This window comes from Aulonocara stuartgranti (genome assembly GCF_965226115.1).
Source record: "Aulonocara stuartgranti genome assembly, chromosome: 14".
Lineage (NCBI taxonomy): Eukaryota > Metazoa > Chordata > Actinopteri > Cichliformes > Cichlidae > Aulonocara > Aulonocara stuartgranti.
In genome coordinates this window covers 36,928,165-36,942,372 of record NC_138950.1, presented here as the reverse complement: position 1 = coordinate 36,942,372, position 14,208 = coordinate 36,928,165, and the positions used below count along the sequence as shown (strand labels likewise).

Here is a 14,208-nt window from a genome sequence, read left to right as displayed (position 1 = left end):
TTACTTTACATGGCATGACAGTTTTCACCACCAGTTGCTTCATACCAGCACACTGTGTTATTGCCACATGCACAAATGTGAAGTGTAAAAAGAGCCACCCCTTTACATCGGTGCTTTAACTTGCCTAATCGTCAAACTGCTTTAGACCATGGGGGAAGTGAATAATGCTGGTTAGATTTTTTTGATGTGTACATGTACAAACACGGAAAATTCAAAGGCAATATTATCTGTTTATTTACAGGGACGCCAAAGATCTTCATCAGGCGTCGCTGAGCTTCCTCAGTTGGACTGACCGGTGCCTCCTACAGGTCAAAGCAGCAAAATACTGAATCTGAGCACACTGACACAGATGAAGCAAAGCCCACAATTAGACACAAACAGAAATGTCCTCAGCAGATGGATATGTATTTTAGTTATGTTTAGTCATCTTTAAAAAATAAACAAGTACATCAGATATCCTCACTGACTTCACTAATGTTTCCCACAGGAGACTCAAACACATACACTGATTTTATCAACAGCATAAGCAGTTTGGGTTACCATGGAATCCATTTCAAAAACACCATGTTTAGTAGTTCTGTAGTAGCACTAAATAGGTAGTAGTAGTAGTAGTAGTAATATATAAATAGCTTCTGCTTCAAACAGTACGTATGCTTTAACCTCCTAGGACTGAGCATCCACATATGTGGACATCACATTTTGGGTTGTCTAGACCACAATAAAACATGCTGCTCCATAAGGGCCTGCTATCTCTTATGAGGACATTATACTGCCACTGTTCTATCGAAATTTAAAACAAATGTCATATGTGGATATCCAGCCCTTGTAGAGCAAAATCAGGTAAAAAGAAAATTCTTTGTTTTTACATTCATGAGGTCCCAATCATCCCAAATAGCAAAGAGGAAATTAAAATTGCGTGCCATGAAAGAGTTCGGGTCTTAGGAGGTTAAAAAAACTGTGTAAAAACAGTGTAACAGAGTAACACAGTGTATTACTAAAATTGGCAGTACACAATCTGGAACAAACCAAACAGAATGTGTGAAAAACATTAAGAGTGCTAAAGAGAAAATAAAGAGAGAAACAGGCAGCAGACCAGTTAGTGTACTTGTCTGTGGCAGCATCGTTTTCAAATATAATGTTTTTTCTTTCAGTTGCTTTTCCACAAAGCAGCATTGCAGTAACTGGCTCTACCTGGTGATGCTAGTCATGTCAGGCTACCAAAGTTCCCTGTTTGAAAAATGTCTTTGCTGACACTCCATCTTTGCAAACAAGGCTTATTATCAAATACATTCTGCTATGTGATATGTTAAAGGTTAAAAACTGAAACTGTCCTCCTTGTTCATTGGCAGACTTAATCACAAAAATGATTCAAGAGTCATAAACCTCAAAACTAGCAAGTGTATTTAAAACCATAGGAGTTTACATAGCCGCTAAAGAACATACAATTCTGACAGCGACCCCAGCATTCTGTAGAAATGACTAAGCTGAGGACGTACACAAGTGCTTGTGGTTTAATGATTACAAGAATGAGAAATACTGGTTGGATATAATATTAATATTTCCAAATATAACACCACCTGTTGCTAAGCTGATTAGAAGCAGGGTATTCATAAAAGAGCCCTTGTTGAATGCCCAAAAACAAAAGGTACAAAGAAAATGACCAACAGTTTTTCAATATAAAATGTCAAACAACTGAACAACTGTACATTAAGTCAATTGACTAATTACTAATTAGTGACTTCATCATCTACTGGCAATTAGCTCAAGAGACTCCAAGTAAACCATTTCCTTGTGTGTTGCAATTTCTTCTGCTCATTTGTCTTCCACAGCTTTTTAAAAGTGGCTGAGTCTAGCCACTGTGAACACTAACATTACACATAAATGTGGTGCAAACACTATTAGCAAACACTACAGTGCTCTTTCACTCCAAACATGCATTTTAAATGCTATGCACCCAACATCAACAACACCATGTCCCAAAAGTCAAGACGACATGCCAAGTGTTAGACTGTACCTCTTTTTGACTAACAGTAGGTTTCTGGATAGAAACAATTCCTATAGGTGTAGAAGACAGTGGACCAACACTGGGCTGGGGAGGATTAGGGTTCACAGAAGTTGATGCAGTGAAACATGATTGGGGTTCAGGTATAAAGTCAGGAGCTGGGATGAAGCCCATAACTGGTGTGAAAGATAAAGGCCGGGAATGAGGAGATTTGGAAGAATCTGAAGCTGAGCCCACAGTTGCTTTGTTAGCAGGGTTAACAGAAACCAGAGAAGATGTTGTTTCCTTTGTAACTGGAGAAGAGCTGCTGGATTTGTGTTTAACATCCTGCAACTCTGGCTTGGCTTTAACTTCATTCTGCTCCTTTGTTGTCTCCTTCAAGTCAAGTTTTTCATCCATCTTCTCACTTATCTTGTCTAACTCCATTTTTTCTGGTCGGTTATCCTGAAATATTCTTGGAAAGCGCTCCCTTGTTCTGCCTCTGACCATAAGGCTTGTTAAGCCTCTTGAAATATCATCTTTGTCTTCTGTTTTAATGACATCATGTTTAAACGAGAATCCTGGCATCACTTGGGTTTGGGACACTGAGGTTGCTGCTGCTGCTACTTTGATTGTGTCAGTAGCAGGCTTGCCTACTTCTGTAACTTTGTCAGATTTCTTTGCTGGTACATTGATCTCATCTTCTGAGGGTAAAACCTTCCTGACAACACGACGAACAACCTTTACTACTTTCTTACGTGTGTAACCCTGGTCATCAGTGGTAGCCATTTGGTTGGTGCTGGTGCCTGGAAGGCTGATGATACCATTGGCAGTACCATTGACTGTGCTTTTTCCCACCACGCCATTTTGTTCTTGCTCACTCAAATCTGGTTCAAGCTTCCGAGGAATTTGTGGAGGTTCAGGACTTTTAAGTTGTGCCGCCGTCGTTGATGGTGGCTCAGGACTTTTGAAGTGCCCTTGGACTTTTATGGGTGTCCTGACTTTTGGTGGGGAAGGACTCCTGATCCTGGCAACTGACTCTGCAGTAGGACTTTTTGCCCTCAATAAACCCCTGCCAGGATCTAGAGCTGGTACTGACTTGGCTCGGCCGGGAATCCCATCACTGTCTGACTACTCACAGAGAAAAGAAAGCAATTACATGAATGTAGACAAGTAATGAAAATCCAAGCATTATGTCTTATTCTGTCAAAGAATAAAAATGTTGGTGTGTTACAATGAATTTTATGAAGACTAGTAACAGAGAAGAACAGATATTCCTTTAACCCTACAACGTAATGCAATATTGGAGCTTCCAATGACTTTGAATTTAGCCTAGAAATCCAATGCCTAAAAGCAGGCTACCAACCAGAATATCCCTAAGAAATCAAAGGCTTTCAGGACAGGTTCAGCAAACATCACAGCTCCATTTTGCTAGACATGGTACTAATTTTAACACTAAAAGGGTGTATAAGAACATGTAATCATCCCAAAGCAATCAGTTTGAGAGTTTCTGTTCTATATAAAATAAGTTAGCATGCTCCATCAGGTCCAAAGGTCTATCTATAATGACATATTTGCTCTCCTGGAACAAGGTGTCTAGCCGTCCAACTCAAGGTTTTGGGAAAGTGCTAGTTGCCAACTATCAGTTAAAGCATGTTAGCATGATTAATCCAGTACACTACAGGGATTTACCTACTATGGAATGAGTTAAAACCAAAACTTTGTGGCATTAAGTTCAAATATATGCTGATGCGAATGAGTATTCCAGTTATTATATATTAGGAAAGAGATAAGCCTAGATGTTTAGATAATGATAATAATTAAGAACGTTTTCAACTGCAATGTGTGTCAAGCATCATGAAAGAGAAGAGACCCTGGTGGTCTAACCCCCAGCTGTTGAAACTACCACTTGGGGCATGGAACATCACTTGTCTGTTAGGAAAGAAGCCTGAGTGGTTGGGTTTGAGAGATACTAGGTAGATATAGTCGAGTTTGTCTCAACACACAGTGTGGGCTCTTGAACCAGTCTTCTGGAGACCGGGGGTGGCTGGAAAGCACTTAGATGTAGAAAAAAAGTGTGTCTATGAAGTGCTTTGAGTGAAGTGCTTTGAGTTTTTTACTCTACTTCTACTGAAGTAGAGTAAAAAAAGCACTATATGAGAAGCCGTGGTGAGGCTGAGAGCAGGGGTCAGGATACTTGTATCTCACAATTTGGTGCATGTAAGTTAGGGTTTGTTCCTGGTCAAGACTTTCTCATCCTGGTGGATGATGGGGAAAGTGTCCTGACTATCACTGCCCTTTATGTGCCAAACAAGTTTTCAAAATACCCAGCCTTCTTGGAGTCACAGGGTGGGGTATTAGAAAGTGTAGCACGCAGGTGCATGTCTTGGACACTGGACAGACCTGGCATACCGAGTACCCATTACTGAGGCAGATGCATAGACCTGCAGCTACAAGGTGGTTGGTGCCTGTCAAAGTAGTAATCCCTGAACTACATGCTGGACACCAAGGTGGCGTCAAGCTGAAGCAGGAGTCTTGTCGAATTTGGTTTTCCTGTAGTACTCGGGAAGCAGCTGACAGGTACCAGCAGTCCATGTGGAGTGTGGCTCTTGCAGTGGCTGATATAAAATTCAGGTGTGGGAGAAGTTTCATGAGGAACAATGCATTTTGCACGGAATTCTGGGCGAGCTCTTATCCTCTTGAGGATATTCAAGACAGATGTTTTCTGGAGATGTTTATGGATAGAATTTGTAGGCATAGCCAAGTGGTGGTATGCCTCCAATTTAGTGGTCTCAGGTTCTTCCATCTTTCTGCAGATGATATGATTTTCTGTCGACTTCATCAGGGGTGGCCTGATGAAACACTTTTAAGTCTGAGACCATGGTTTTCAAAAGGGCCTCAGACAGTTGTTGACCCAAGTATAGTTGTTTAAGTCTCTTAGGGACATGTTCACAAGCGGGGGGAAGGGGAAACGGATCTGGGCCACAATCACAGTGATACAGACAATGAACTGGTCTGTACTGTTGACAGGAAACCAAAGCTGTGTGATTGACCAGTAGATCTACATGAGCTCTACATCCCTACACTCACCTATGGCCACAAGCTTTAGGTAATAACTGAAAGAATGAGAATATGTATACACTCAGAGTAGAGCCATTTTACATCAAAAGGAGCCAGCTGAAGAATTTGGGCATCTCACTAGGATGGTTCCTAGGCACCTCTTGAGAGATGTGTTCCAGACATGCCATGTCTGCCACAGTCAGTGACAGATTAAAGTCAAAGTAGTTATTTATGGAAATGTTTTATATATTTTTTATTAACAATCTGTAGCATTTCTGTGTTTTACACTGTTTTGAACATTCTATACTTTTGAAAAGAACCTTTGCATATTGTTATTACAACTAACTAATGCAACAACAAACTTAGAATTTTTTAATTTTAATTTAAAATTTTTTAAATGTGTTTATTTCTTTTCTCACTTTTTTATTCACTAATTACATTTTTTACTATCTTTAATTGTAGTTTAAATAATTCAGAAAGCTTTACATTTGCTTTAAAATATATTGCCACAAATATTTCAGGAATAGTGCTATAAACAAAACATTTTGTTTTTAAATATATTCACAGATTTAACCTAAAAAACAACAAAGAAATAGATGATGGCAATATATACAGGGTATTTGCCATAAAATGTGTCATCCTAACACTTCAAACTGAAATATAAATACAAAGACCATGCTAAAACACTGGATTTTAAATGTCAAGAACCAAGACGATTCTAAAATGAGACCCAGAAACTCTAATTAATGCCATTGTTTACTTACACTTTTGTTTGCTGGCTTGTTCTCTTCTTTAATCTAAATGTGTTGAACAGGAAACCAAATCAAAATCTTATAGCTTAGATCCATTGCACACCATGCTAATTACAAAACATGCACATATTCTGAGAGCCATCTTTTGCATGAAAATATTTTTATTTCAGTGCAATAAAATGTGCAATAATGTGCTGTAAAAATTGTCTTACTATTTCAAGAGCTGAAACCAATGCACTTACTGCATTTAAATTGCGTTAGTTAAGTATAACATAAAATAAGTGAAAGCCATTAAAATCTGAAGTGGGGTGCCACACCAAATGCCACACAAATCCAAACATAGAGATGTTAGTACACCATAGTAGTCCCATCACACTAATGTGCTCTACTAAACATCTAAACAAGACTTCCCTTTTGTTCCCAGAACGAAAAACGAGATGAAAATGCCATGTTGGCTGATCTGCTGTCATGGGCTGTGATGGGTGAGATGAAAGCAGGTGAAGGAGGTGGAGGAAAGCTAGGAAAGGAAGATTACACACAGTTAAGAGAAACTTCTTCACACACCAGGACGCACTGAATTTTCAGCGCAAGTAACGTTTTGTTTTTAATGACAAAGCACTGAGAAAAACAAAGAATGAGCACAAAATTAGAGCTTATTCTAAGAAATGTAAACATTTTTTGTAAAAACAACTATACAAAATCAAAAGTAACTCATCCTACACAAGTGGGCTAATCTTGATAAAGTTTCCATAAGCATTGCCAAGGACATTGTGAGTGCCAACATCTATGTGGTGTATACAAATGTTTTATGTAAATCTCACAATCATATACATTTGACAGTTAAATTGAGCACTGTGTCATAATATAAAATATCAAATTAGAATGGTGTATCACAATGTCACGTATCATAGTACTATACTACTATAATGATTGTAACATACACAGCAGGTAAAAATAAGTACTGACTATGTCACTAATCAAGGTGCTATTGATATGAAATTATCACCAGATGTTGGTAACGACATCTATCTATTATTACATAGTACTGAACACATCAAGAAAGAGAGGTGCAAAAAGGCATTAAAATTCATCGGTAATTAGAAAGCAATCCTGCCATTTTGTGCAAATTAATATCAGCTGGTTCAGTCTCAACTGATGGCCTATGAAAACCAAGGTGCCGCACAAGAAACTTTTCATGATTGTAAAACCAATGAGCTCTCGCAAGACCTTCACAACCTTATTGTTTCCAAGCATACTATTGGCACTGGACGATTCCAGTGAGCACTGTTGGGGCTAAGGTTGGGCAATATGTAAATATTTTCCAACGGACAATCGTCAGTCCAATAACTAACGATAGGCAATATATTCACGCATGCGCAGACTTTTTGATGGGCAGAGCAATGTAATCATCCACGGACTGATTTCCGCGTTTAGAACACAGAAGAAGTCCAAACATGGGCGAACTAATTGTTAAATTGCACACTGGAGGAGAAGGTGCAGATAGAAATGGACTGTTATCTCAGCAAGGGGGTCATAGACGGAGAAGATGATCCGCTAGCTTGATGGAAAATGCATAAAAAAACGTTTCCATAAACCATAAACCACCATAAACTGGCCATGGCCAGGTGCTCCCCACAAGATTTCAGACAGAGGAGTGAAAGGAATTATTAGAAGGGTTGTCAAAGGGCCAAAAATCACTTGTGGTCAGATTCCATTGCTCAAGAAAAAGCATGTTGAAACACGTTTAAAATCTGCTAAACAACATTTCATCAAGCCTGTGAAATACTGGGAGAATATGGTTTGGTCAGATGAGACCAAAACTGAATATTTGGATGCCATAATGCAACCATGATTGGAGGTCAAAAAAATTGCAGATGACACCAAAAACACTATACCAACAGTGAAGTTTGGAGGTGAGAACATCACAGCTTCATTCATCCTGTATAATTTATAGACAATGTGAATCAATGTGAATGTAAAAATCTATCATAACATTATTTTCATAATGTATACACCATATCTGCCACAAGCTGATAAGTTTCCATTCTTTCCAAGAAAACATAAATGTAAAGTAAGTTAACTGGGACCACTTACTGACCAACATCTGAGCAGAAAAATGTGGACTACAACAAGAACCAAGGAAGTTGTATTGTGTAATGCTACTTTCAGTTGGCAAAGCCCCCCCTTGTCCATCTCTAGCCATAAATAGTGGCAATGGCTGTAGAGCCTCAAGGCCCCATTCTTGTCATATATATTCAGCAGGAGAAACCACTTGTTGTTAAAAAAAAAAAAAAAAGTTAGTATAAATAATTCTACCTGTAAATGAAGCAGTCCCACAACTTCTGTATTATAGTAGTCCTCAAACAACAGACCAAATCAGTAACTGGGTAAAGAGGAATAGATCTGAAAGACCAGCCAGAGACATACAAAGTAGAGAGTGAAACGGCAGGGCTGACAAGAGAGGGAGCACTATGATAGGCTGGCTATTCCTGTTGGTGTACAGACAAGAGTTGACGGGGACAGCTGTTGTGATAGGAGGCTGCTAAAAGGTAAAAATAGGAGCCCCGGCCTTCCAGTCTTCTAGACAGCTCTGCCATTCACTCCCCCAACCATTGCCACAGTTCAATCACTTGCCCCACTGCTCAACCACACATGCTGCTCTAGTTGGTGTCATCTCAGCTGCCTGCCTGCCTGCCTGCCTGCGTGCGTGCCTAACTGCGTGTCTAACTGCCTATTATGAAGGTCATCCCAGGCACATAGCCGAGATTTGATTTGTTGCTTATTGTGGCTTTATATATGAGGCTGATGCTGCAGGTGTTACATTCACTTCAGCACATGGAGTAATTACAACAATAAAGACTCTAATTATTTTTCATCAATGCTGCCACATGCAACTTCTCTCGTCTCTCCCAGCCGGCCCCAGGACAGAGACTGCACCCCGAAACCATACACCTTCATTGGTACCAGATAAAGAACCTTCTTAACTGAGAAGCCCAGAGAAGAGGGAAACTAATCAGTTTGGTCAGTTTTCAGGATAAAAACTTAGCCTGCATAAAAGTGAGTTATTTCCTGTGGATGGAGGAGCACCAGTGTATGACTATTCTACTCTCCCTAGAGCTGGGCGATATGAGATTTTTTCATATCACGATATGTTTTTTTCATTTCAGGCGATAACGATATCTATCACGATATAAGCCAAATAACTATATTTGTAAGATTTAAATGTGCCGTTGCTCACAAGTAAAATGTGAAATAATCAGCAGCTTGTTTTTAAATATTTATTTCCCATAATAAGTTCAACAGGGTAGATGTACTTAAGGAACATGAGACTTTTTCAGATAAATAAAGGCAAATATTGCAAACTACACAAAAGGCAGCCGCTAAAGCGTTTAAATTTCAAAATAGAACAAACGAAACAGACTAAACTGTCAATTCCACTTAGAAACAAAATATTAATTCTAAAAATAAATCTTAGTTTGTTTTACAGAAGAACAGACAAAACTGACTAACTTTTGTCAATATCAAATAAACTGAGAACTAAAAGGAAATTCTCAATCTCTCCTTGTTGTATAGCTGAGCTTTTCAAACAGTTTTAACAGTTACTTTAGTCTGACAAAAGCCGAATGACGAATTAGCGCTTCCAGTCAGAGACTGAGGCTACGTCCACACGTACACGGGTATTTTTGAAAACGGAGATTTTCCGTTTTCGTTTTAAAAAATAATCCCGTCCACACATAAAGGGAGAAATGAAGGAAAACGCTGCTATGAACATGCCAAAGCAGCAGGTGGCGCTAGATTCCTAACCGTGCAGAAATGTTGGCCAATCAGAAGTCTAGAAGCCTCGGTGGGAAAAAGTAAACAAAGCTGGGGCATAGAAGCAGAACCGAGTCGTATGTGTGGAGGGACAGTAACTGTGTGTATATGTAAGCATTTAAACACTGCAGAGAGTAGAATTAACAGTAACAGTATTGTAGAAATTCATTTCACCGAAACAATAACGTGGCACACAGTGTGACGCATGCACCAGTTTATTGTATTTCCAGACTTGCTTTCAGCACAATTTACAGTGCACGCTACTCTGTTTTTTGTCAGACTTGAAATAGCCGAAATACCTTCACACTACGGAACTTCTATGGCTCTTCCGTTCGACAATCTCTCCGGCATTGGAACCATCATCTGTTTTCTCTTCGGTCACGCTCGGTTGATTTTTCTAGTCGGCACACTCATTTCCTCCATTACGGGCTGGCTCCATTACCCGCTGGCTGCTTCCCAAACAAACACACGTGCGGCTTGGCACTTGTGCTGTACGTAACAAGTCACGCGACGTGACGCTGCGGCTGTGATTGGTTCGGCTCTGCGCTGCTTAATTTGGATTGGCTGACCTTTTTTTTTTTTTTTTTTTAAGAGGACAAGAGCGGCGAGGTCTATCGCGATAGCTTAATTTCTCTATCGAGTAAAAGTTATATCGCGATACATATCGTTATCGTTCTATCGCCCAGCTCTAACTCTCCCCTTTAAAATAGCACAAAATCAATTTACATATCTAGGTATAAAAGTTACAAGGAAGCATAACTGTCTCTTCAAAGTGAACTTCCTTTATTTATTAAATTATACAGAACAGCACCTGGCACAATGGTCCCCTCTCTCTACTTCTCTGGTGGGAAGAATTAACTCAATCAAAATGTACTCCCTTAATTTTTCTCTTTCTTCCAATAAATACCGATTTTTATCCCCAAATCTTTCTTTGATTCTTTAGATTCAACTATATCATTTTATATATGGAGAGCCAAATGCCCCTGATTGACTAAAGCCCATCTTCAAAAGCCCAGGAGTAATGGAGGCCTGGCAATAGGGATGGGTATCGAAAACCGGTTCTTGTTGAGAACCGGTTCCCACTGTTTCAATTCCTTGGAATTGTTTGACATTTTTGCAAACGATTCCCTTATCGATTCCAGTCGCCCCGAATGACGTCACCACGTTGCGGAGCGTCATTTACCTGGCAGGAAACACGGCGCGTAAGCGGCTCAAAAGTTTACGAGAACGGATGACAACAGGGCAACTTGCAATACTTGCAAAGTAGATACTTAATTTAAGGGAGGAAACACTACGAATATGCAAAAGCATTTTCTCACAAAACACGTGATAACCTTAAATGAATGTCATGTTTTTAATTCCGCTCCGGACTCGTGAATCTCAACCCAGCAGCAGCGGTAACGTTTGCACGTCCTCTCCCGTTAATGCGGCAGGTAAATAATCAACTAACAGTGCATATTATGTTAGCGCGATCTGCCTTATTACAAAACCTGCCATTACTGTGCATTTAGGTGACCATGATGAGAGAGACAGAGTCTGGCTCAGATGCTGGCAGTTCTCGCTGCAGTCTACCGGTAGCGTCTCCTTTCAGGCCAGGATAGACGAATGTCACCGAGCAGTGTCTAAGTTTGTGGTAAAAGGCTTGAACCAGTGTTGCCAACTCCTCAGTAAGGAAAATCGCTATTGGTTGTCCTAAAAGTCACTAGAAGTCGCTAAATGACGTCATCGCCTAATTTGCATAATTGGTCATGCTAATCTAATTGTAACCTATGTTGTTGGAGAGAGAAATAACATCGTGGAAGAGACATAAAGTGAGTAAAAAAACGTCCTAAATGCATTTAGAGTTTATTTAGAACTACAAATTAAATTTATTTTAGCAATTATTGTTTTTTTTAATGTCACAATTCCAACCCTGCTCCTTTACCCGGGCTTGGACCGGCAAAAGTGACCTGAAATAGGCACTCTGGTGGAGTTACTTTGTGTGTGTTTATAAGTAGTTTTAAACCTTGTGATCCACAAAACAGCATAAGAGTAAAAGAGTAAAAGAAGAACTGACTGCGTTACAGCACCCACTGCTTGTTGAGAGTAAAAGCGATACGCGCTTTCACGTCTTTTTTTAGCGACTAAGGGGTCTGAAAACTCGCTAAATATAGCGACAAAGTTGCTAAGTTGGCAACACTGGCTTGAACCCATTTGCCACAGCAGATGCCCCCAATTTTAGGTAAGTGAATGTGTTTAATTGTAGGCAGGGACATTACTGGATATTCTTGTGTAATTGCTACTGAATAATTTATGTTATGCTTTGTTATTGCTACAGAAGAATATTTATTTTATTATTTTACATTTACAATTTTTTTTCCTGGGCACCCTGTGACACCCCATTGAAGAGCCGTAGGCTGGATCTCTTAAGATCTCACTGTTGGGTTTGTAAGGCCATGTTACTCCTAAATTTCTATCTTGTTCAAAGAGAAGATATAAAACGAAGTTCTAAGCTAATCGAACTTAGTGTTCTCCTTTTTTAAAAAGAATCGATAAGAGAATCGATAAAGAATCGAATCGTTAAACAGAATCGAAAATGGAATCGGAATCGTGAAAATCTTATCAATACCCATCCCTACCTGGCAATGCCTAATTTCCAGTATTACTATTGGGCAGCAAATACACGCTGCATTATATCTTGGGTCTATTTCCAAAGCAAAGATAACTGCCCGTTAGACTCAACCGTTCTGGTAAAAAGTCAAATTAGCTTGTATTTTTCTGAATGTGGACCCCTCTTGTGATAAATGTGAGAGTGAGGATGCTTCTCTTATCCATATGTTCTAGGCATGTCCTAAACTCAAAACATTCTGGATGGACATATTTCAACCTTTGTCTCTAATTCTTGAATATCATATGGATCCTAATCCATTAGTTTCTATTTTTGGCACTAATGGGGAGGCTGATGCACGGCTGACCTTGTCAGTGTCTTTTGCTTCCCTTGTAGCGAAATGTGCAGTCCTACTAAGATGGACGGGGCTGAGGCGCCTTATGTGTTATTTAAGCCTTGAAAAGATCTGTTATTCGATTAGTAACACCACCGGAAAGTTTTACAAGGTGTGGAGGCAATTCCCGAAATATTTTTCCAGCCTTCGGCTGCTCAGCAAATCCTCGGTTTTTCCTCGGTTTTTTTGTTGTTGTTGGGGGTTTTTTGGGGTTTTTTTTAACCTGGATCGAGGGACAGAGTTATTGTGTGGGATGGGTAGGGGGTAAACAACAATTAAAAGATATGTGATTTAGAGCAGGGCGATATGACCAAAAATATTTATCACGATATACATTTGAAAATTTGCAATAACAATATAACTGACGATATAATTGACACTAGACAAAATACTTTACAACTCCACAACTGTATTAGTGCAAAAACCCCATCAATGTATTTACACTTAAACAAGCAGCTGTTTTTTCGCCTTGTAATCGGAAGGTTGCCGGTTCGAGCCCCGGCTCGGACAGTCTCGGTCGTTGTGTCCTTGGGCAAGACACTTCACCCGTTGCCTACTGGTGGTGGTCAGAGGGCCCGGTGGCGCCAGTGTCCGGCAGCCTCGCCTCTGTCAGTGCGCCCCAGGGTGGCTGTGGCTACAATGTAGCTGCCATCACCAGTGTGTGAATGTGTGTGTGAATGGGTGGATGACTGGATATGTAAAGCGCTTTGGGGTCCTTAGGGACTAGTAAAGCGCTATATAAATACAGGCCATTTACCATTTTTTATGTGCATTAAAGTTATATAAAAAGTTTACAGTGCAAATGCAAATCCTTGCTGACAGTTTAACCAAAAGACATTTCCAGTGGAAATTGGCCGACATATCCTCAGCATAACAATGTATAATATCCACAAAACTTAAAAAGAGGTTATACACACACAGTACTGTAATATTATGTTGAAGCACAGTACGTATCACTCCGCGAGGCTCCTGCCTACGATAGCCGTAATGCTCCAACAATCCATCAAGCGGTGCGGCTTCGTAGCTTAGCAAAGTCGTACTGAAACATTTGACAGATTTTCGAGCGCCGTGTACGACATAAAATCGTTTCGAGGTCAGTAAACACAACCAGAATTCATACATAAGGCACACGGGATTATAAGGGGCACTGTCGATTTTCTGAAAAATTAAAGGATTGATTTTAAGTGTGCTGTATTTTCCAAAAAACACGGTAATAACGACGGCCCGCTAGCATGCTCTACCAAAAATAGTGCTTTGTTGTATATCTGACAGACGAAAGCTAAACCAGTTCCACACCACTGAAGTTGCAGCATTTTTACAAACCAGTTCTGGTTCATCCGTTTCATTCAACGATCCGCTTTCGCTCTTCTCATTCTGCGTCGCCGCCATGTGCGTATGTAAACAAAGGCACTGCGCATGCGCGTTTTACCCATATTCTATCGCGATATGTCATTTTCCTATCGTTGCCCAACATTACACCGGTATTACCGTGAACGGTATGATATAGCCCAGCCCTAATGTGATTGTGTTATTAAGCTGTATTTTATTATGTCAGCTTAAGCAATCATCGTGAAGCCTACCTACTCACATATTGTATAAGAATTTTTTGTGTATCTCTTTT

At 39.9% G+C, this 14,208-nt stretch overlaps 1 protein-coding gene across 9 annotated transcripts in view; it reads right to left on the bottom strand.

The window, feature by feature from the left end:
* Positions 1-14,208, bottom strand: part of myo18ab (myosin XVIIIA b) — a 127,945-nt gene that overhangs the window by 91,585 nt on the left and 22,152 nt on the right. The gene's annotated exons all lie outside the window — the stretch shown is intronic.